Genomic DNA, 7589 nt, shown 5'->3' on the forward strand with positions numbered 1-7589 from the left:
TTCCTCAACTTGTTAAATGGCAACTATAAAATCCCACAGCTAACATCAAACAACGATGTCAGCTCTCAGCACTTCAATTCAACATTGTAATTAAAGTTCTAATCAGGGAAATTGGGGAAGGAAAAATAAATAAAAGGAATCCAGATTAGAAAGGAAGAGGTAAAACTTTCTCTAGTTGCAGATGATATAATCTTATATATAAAAAATTATAAAGAGTCACTAAAACTATCAGAACTCAAAAAAGTTCAAAAACATTGCAGGGTGTATGTGAGACTCAAAAACAATCTGTTTTATCTATATAATAGCAATGGGTAATCAGAATATAAACTTTTAAAAAATTCCAGTCTTAAGATCCTTGAAAAAAAAAATCAAAATGGGATGAAATTTACAAAATAAGTGCATAACTTACACTTCAAAACCAACAAAATATTCTTTAAACAAATTATTTGTTTCTACATCAACAGACATGAATTGGAAGACAATATTGTTAAGATGAAAATATTCTCCAGTTGGTCTCATAGGCAATGAAATCCCTATCAATTTCTTTTGTAGAAATCTATATGCTAATCTCACAACTCATATGAAAATGTAAGGAACTAAGAACAAAGTTAGAGAACTCCCACTTCCTGATTTCATAATACCATACAATGCTATCGTCATCAGGGAGGTATGGTTCTAGAGTACAGATAGATATTATAGTTCAGTGGAATTCAGAGTTCAGAAATAAACCATTTTATTTATTGGTTTTTGACAAGAGTGCCAAGACAATTCCTTGGGGGGAAGAATAGCCTCTTCGACAAATGGTGCTGGGACAACTGCATATTCACAGGCAAAAGAATGAAGATCAACCTATCCTCACATATACAAAAATTAACTCAAAATGAATCATACAGCTATGATCTAAATGTTATAGCTACAAGTATAGAACTCTTAGAAGAAAATAGGAGAAAAATCTTCATGACCTTGGATTAAGCAAAGATTTCTTAGATATGATACCAAAAGCATAAGCAACAATAGAAAACATAGATAAAATGAATTTAATCTACTTCTATACTTCAAAGGATACCACAAAAAAGTAAGACCCACCCACAAATTTGGATAAATCATTTTCAAATCAGGTATCTGATAAAGAGCTTGTGTCTTGAACTCTTATAAAACAATTTTTTAAAAAACCTGTTGAAAAATGGACAAACATTTGATCAGATGTTTCTCCTAAAAAGATAGAAAGGGCCAATAAACACATGAAAGTATGCTCAACCTCACAGCCCACCAAATTAAAGAGTACTGGAAGCTGAAGAAAGTTGTCCTGAACAGACACACCCTGTTCAATCAGATGGGAGAAGCCACATGATAACAACCACATCTCTTATGGGCTTCTCTGTCCCAAAATTACTTCTTAATATGTCACCCTGCACATGTGAAATACTTGCAGAAACTTCCATCGCATTTTAATTGGAGTATATATTTGCACTATACTTAAGAACAATTACATTCTCATTTGATTTTACAATGACCTTGTTTGGAAGACGAGTATTAATATTCACTTTTTGCAAGGAGGAAAATGAAATTTACAGAGATTAGGTGATTTGCCTAAGGAGTGTGCAATGAAATGTGTCTGTGCACACGTGCAGGAATGTGTACGCCTGGGTCTCTTTCCTTAGTACTGTCTGAATGTGATATTTCTTTTTTCAGAAAATTAATGTTAAATTAAAAAGGATCATATCATTATAGCTCAGAATTCTTTAGTATGTCAACATCCTTATCTGAGCTGGTACTGGAAGAACCTGTGCACCTAGATAATAAAGCATAGACAATAGAGTGTTTTTTAAATAAACTTGGATGCTGATGGAGTGAGGCACAATACTGTACTCCAACAAAATGTCGAACACTCATTTAAGTGGGAAAAAATTTATAAACCAATCAATATTAATTACTTATCTGAGTTTATCAACCACATCGCCATCTGGAGTAAAGCCATAAATCTTCACCGAGATTTGAAGAAGTGAGGAGGGAAGATTCTGGTCGTGCATAAACCTGCTGCAGACTGACTTGTTTTCATGGTGGGGTGTGCAGAGGCTTACATGGGAAAGAATGGGACTGACCATGCTACCAGTGCAGTCCAGTTTCACTAGCTAAAACACAGGGGCAAAGGAGCCTTTAAGGAGCAATAGCAAATCGCTTCTTCACCTGATGAAGATAGAGGTGAGTCTCAAAATAGTCTGGAGGTTTCCAGGACTTCATGAAAGAATGATTTAAGCAGGTGTGAAATAGAAAAGTCCTAAGAAGTAATTTACTATGTCATTTGTACTCCTCAATGCAAAGAAGCATGAAAGTGTCTTTTTAGTGATTTCTCGGTGTGTTTTGTGTCTGCCATTTAAATTTTATGTTTCTAAGTTCTGGAATCTTCCCTTTCCTCTTTCACACATTTCAGAACTCGTGAAAAACAGCCTTATCATATAGAACATTAGTAAACTCTAAGGCCTGCCAAATTACACTGATTGGCAGACGGTGATAGGTATATCATTTTAACAAAGGAAAAGACTAAAATAAAGGACTTCAGTTCCAATGTGAAAACGGAGAAGAATCCCCAATAGATACACTTCTGTTCTCAACCTCTCAGTAGGGAACAGTTCATACCTAGTCACTGTCTCATTTCTCTGGGGGATGGAGCGGGAGTGGTGAGCTGAATGGGAAGTAAATGGGACACAGCCAGAAGCCAAGACAGACGACCCTATGACAGATGGGAACTGTCTGACAATTTCTCCATAAGTCAATAGCAAACTGATGTAATCACAAAGATAGAGTACAAGGGCTTCCAAGTACCTGAGGGGGAAAAAACCTTTTGTATTAGGTGTATAAGTATGTGCCGGAGTATACTAAGCAAACACTATTTTAGGATAAGGAAAGAGGATAACACTGAAAAGACTGGCCTCTCAAGCATTAACTTAAAAAGGCACCAGGGGTGCTCAACAAACACTTACTGAACATAATATTTCTTTCAAAGCACCAGATTCTCCCCATTTCTGTATCAGCAGATGTTTTATGCCTGCGAATCTTACTGAGCACGATTTCTATACAGACAGGGGGTTCTTGACAGATGTTTTTTTTTTTTGTATGCGTTTTCTTATTAACAGGCTGCAGGTCTGGCTTTTCTGGGCCAAAATTTACCAGAGGAAAAAGCTGATTTGGGGTACAGGTAGGTCTCCTGCAAGTGATCAATTTCACATGTGAATGAATGTCTGGGAGAAAATTCTGTCAGTGCCAAAAATAAGACCATTTCCAATATCTTATAAACCTTTTATATGTTTAAAAGCAAACTATTGGGTGGATAGCATAACTAATAGAAACCCCTAGTTATCAGTGCTCTTTTAAAATTTGTATTTCCTACTTGTGTAAGAATCAAAGTGCTTCAGGGATAGACAAATATTTCCAATGGCACAAAAACAGGCTAAAAAGTAATTCTACTTTGCTCCCTTCCCCTGAACTTACTTCACACCACCTGAAATTGCAATGGTTGGTTCTGCTGTATATAAGGGACCCTCCTGCCCCTGTCCACCCATCCACTGCTCTGGGCACCCCTGGGAAAAAACGAGGGCACTTTTCCTCTTTTGTACCAATGACAGATTCTTACAGTTGAGAATGAGAACTAGCCCCAGAACACACTTGGTCCTGCTTGCTACAGTCAGCATTGAATATCCTAAGGCTAAAAATAATTCTGGTCATTTCATTTCATTTGGTTTAAATCCAATAACATAATACCACAGACAATTCATTTACTCCTGTGGGGAACAGTTTATAACCAAGTCAGGCTAGAAGAATCTGTTACTGACTCAAAACCAAGGTAGTCTATTTTATCTAGCTGCGTGTGGACACTCACTGGCTAGTGATCGTGTCCAATCAACTGAATGAATGATCACTATCACATTTTGTGCCTGGAATTTAAACCCCGGACACCCGCAGGAATGAGAGAGGTGGGCCACACACAGGATAACAGGGTTATTGCTACAAAAAGGAGTGCACGTGCCTATCTAGAAGTGGAGCCCCAGCTGACTGCTGATAGACATTCACTTGTGGGCAGAACTAACTCTTGAGGGAAGGGCAGGACTGTTCATGGCTTTGGAGGTCATATTCTAGGTGATGATTATGATCACTTCCAAGTTTACATAAAAGGAACTCCACCGCACCACCTGTCCCTCTGGTTTTAAGCAACAGGGTTCTCGGGTGACAATACCTCCCAAATGCTACTCTCAGTCCCTATCAGATAATCCCATCACAAACTGTCACCATCTGCTCTTCAACTCTCCTGTCCCTGCACAGAAATACAAGCAAAGCAAACTGCAAAGAGAAGTACAATGTACAGAGGGCGTTCTCGCCAACGATTCATCCATACTAGTGTTTTAAACACTTAGGAGTTCTAGAGTTCTCAGGGAGAATTTTTAAATCTTACACTTGTATTTTAACACTTAGATTAAAAAAATAACATGAGGATATAGATCATCTGAAGGCATCTTGGGGACTAAGTGCTGCCGTGCTATCTCTGTTTCAGCAAGCAGGGCTGATGACATTAGTGTTCCACCCACTCTCTCCTGAACTGGTGTGGAGTTCTCAAACTGAGACAGAGATTGAGGTGCCCACAGGCTAGCTGTGGCAATCTCACTTCCTGAAACTGCTTTTACTAAGCTGCACCGTAGTATTTTGCTTTTTACTGGGAAGAACCACCACAGGATACCCCTTTCTGCATTTGTGGTGTTGAAGCAATTGAACACACAATCTACTTCATCACTCAGTGCTTCCTTTTTAATTTCCATGTGAGAAATCTCCATTAGAGAGCGCATCACCCCGTCCAGCAGGCTTTTTTGCCTCTGAAAGCAAGAACTGTGTGTCTGACCCTTCCTCCTCTTTTCACTTTGATTGGAGGAGGCTGGGGGCCAAATCTGATGTTTAACTCTGGCAACTACACAGCCTCTTGTAGCCTGCATACCTGAGGGTACTCTCTGTTTAATTTTCACTTTTCAACTTTCACTTCCAACCTTGTAGCCATACTTCTTCTTGCTAATTAATATTTTATCACTATGTTACAGAATTCATTCTCATTGTAAATTGCCTCAAATTCTTGTGGATAAGCAAGTCTTTGGATGTATTCAACAGATTTCTGCTTTTCTAAGTGATGATAATGAATCTTTGACATCTAAAATCTCCTAAAGGCAACCTTATGACAAGTGCCAAGATTCTTCCAGGACCCTGGATGATAAACACACACACACACATACACACACACCTCTCTCTCTGTCTCTCTCTCACAAAGTAGGTATGTGTTATGACTATATATGTCAAAATAAGTAAAATGCAAAATTTGAGAAGTCTCTTTAAAATATTCGGTAGTATTATAAATCTTTATAGCATTATGGTTTTTAGTCTCTTCTACACATGAATGATATAGGTAGAGACACTAAATAGCAGGGCGAGAAGTAAAAATCACTCAACAAATTTATGGTGGCAAGAAAGAAGCAACCACCAGAAACACTGATTCTGTTTGCTGCCCCACCATTTTCTCATAGCAAATGGCAAATCCTATTCCTGAAGCCAGGGTTCAATAAAAAGTGGCTATAAATGAGGGCAGGCCCTGGAGATTGATTCCAAGATCATTGAGACAGAAGTGCAGTTATTAGCTAACCTAGACACAGCTGATTGGAGAGAGATGTAAAGCTAATGTCTTGATAAGAAAGGCCCGACAATTTGGTTTCCAGAATCAAGAAGCAAAGAGAGAAGAAAAGCATTCTTCCCCACTCAGAGGAAATGAACAAATTTTATTACTATTGGTGATATTTCCAGGAGACAAATGACTTAGGATGAAAGAGTGGGGTGGTCAACGATGAAGCTCTCTCACCAGTAACCCTTCCATGGGCTGGCAGTGAACGGCTGCCTCTTGAGGGAGCTATTATGATAGGAATCAGATCCCTCGGTTGCTAATTTCAGGAAATGTAGGTGCCTCAATGAGGCACATGATATACTAAGGTCCACAGAAGTAAGGGTGAATGTGACCAACTCCTGTCCTTTAGTAGTTCACATTCTAGAGTGAAAAATAAGTTCTGGAAGGAAGCATGTCTGAGATGCTGAGATCCCATGGTAGGGATTGATGATTTCTGTCAAAATGGTATCCTAATTATAGTACAAGTTAAATAGTCACAGAATATCACCTACACAAAATTACACTGCAGCAGCAGGGCCAGAGAGAACAGATCTATTTGTCCACTGGTTAGTGTGTAACAGACAAAACCACTGTCTGGGTGATACCAGGGGTGGGAGAGCACTGAGAAGGGATTTATGCACACGGAACCCTGTCTGCACCCCTCCCTGTATGCTTATATCTATAAGGTCTGTACATTCCCTTACTGTCTCCTTCCCCTACCCGCAATGCCCAGAACAGTGTCTCTCACAGAGATGAACAGGGGGTGTGCACACAGTATAATAGACTCATTTGCACTTGAGGCACAATTCCAAGAGCTTCACACATTATACCTCATTTTATTTACCATTATTCATGTCATTTTACAGATGTAGAACTGAGGCCTAGAGAGATGAAGACATTTCCTCAGTTTACACAGCTAGTAAGTGGAGAAACCGATTTTCAAACTGGGGTCATCCAGTCCTAGCCTGTATTCTACCTTAACTACAAAACCATACTGCAAGTATTTCCTCAAAGCAAACCAAAACAGCACATGTGGTCAGAGAACTAAAAAAATTCTAGGGTGCAAACCAACAGGATGCAATTTCAACATGACTTTTTCTTATGTGTGAGAGAGGGACCTGAGAAAAGGGAAGGAGACCACGGAAGGCTGCATCCTTGCAGATAGTAGTTAGGGTGGACATTTCTGTATGTGTATGATGTTTGTTGTATGTGCCCAAATTTTTCTGGGTGCACAGGAATCAATTAAATAATGCTCTATGAAATTACTGACATGTAACTTGTTTCAGTTTTCCCTTTTTATTCCTGAAAATTCTAGTGGAGAAACATGTTCTAGGTTCTCTTGTCTGGCACCTGAATTCAATAAACATCTAGTCACCAAACATGGAGCTCTTCTATGAAGGATGAAAGGGAGAGGTGGATCCTGTTTGAAAGAATCTGGTGACTGAAGAATTTTTTTTTTTTTTCCTGATCCAGGAGGGTCAATCCACAAGCAGGCCAATACCAATGACCAAACATCAATCAAAGATGTTCTAAGTAGGAAAACACTGAACTAGAAGAACCATGTCTTTCCTAATTCAAACTGTTGTTGCTCTCGTGTGGAAAGTGTGTCCTTTCAGCAATAGGGCAGGTTACTGAGTGACACAGAAGGGATATGCACACAGGCTCTGTGCTTCTTTTCTGGAGAAATTCTAAAACTTCTGACAGTTTCAAAACCCAACAGAGTAGGACAGCTACCTGCAATCTGCTATTGCATTTCTAAAATTCTCCTTCTGATGAACCATGGTTCCTGTCCTAACTTTCTTTATTGCACTGTGAGATCTTAAGTAAACCTCCTTTCTGAGTGACTTTCAGCAACTCCCTGAGTAAATTCCCTGCTTTGTAAAAGACAGAAGCAGCTATG

At 39.0% G+C, this 7589-nt stretch overlaps 1 protein-coding gene across 1 annotated transcript in view; it reads right to left on the reverse strand.

The window, feature by feature from the left end:
• Crim1 (cysteine rich transmembrane BMP regulator 1) overlaps positions 1–7589 on the reverse strand; it is a 179548-nt gene that overhangs the window by 70551 nt on the left and 101408 nt on the right. The gene's annotated exons all lie outside the window — the stretch shown is intronic.

The sequence above is a fragment of the Marmota marmota genome, unplaced genomic scaffold (genome assembly GCF_001458135.2).
Source record: "Marmota marmota marmota unplaced genomic scaffold, marMar, whole genome shotgun sequence".
Lineage (NCBI taxonomy): Eukaryota > Metazoa > Chordata > Mammalia > Rodentia > Sciuridae > Marmota > Marmota marmota.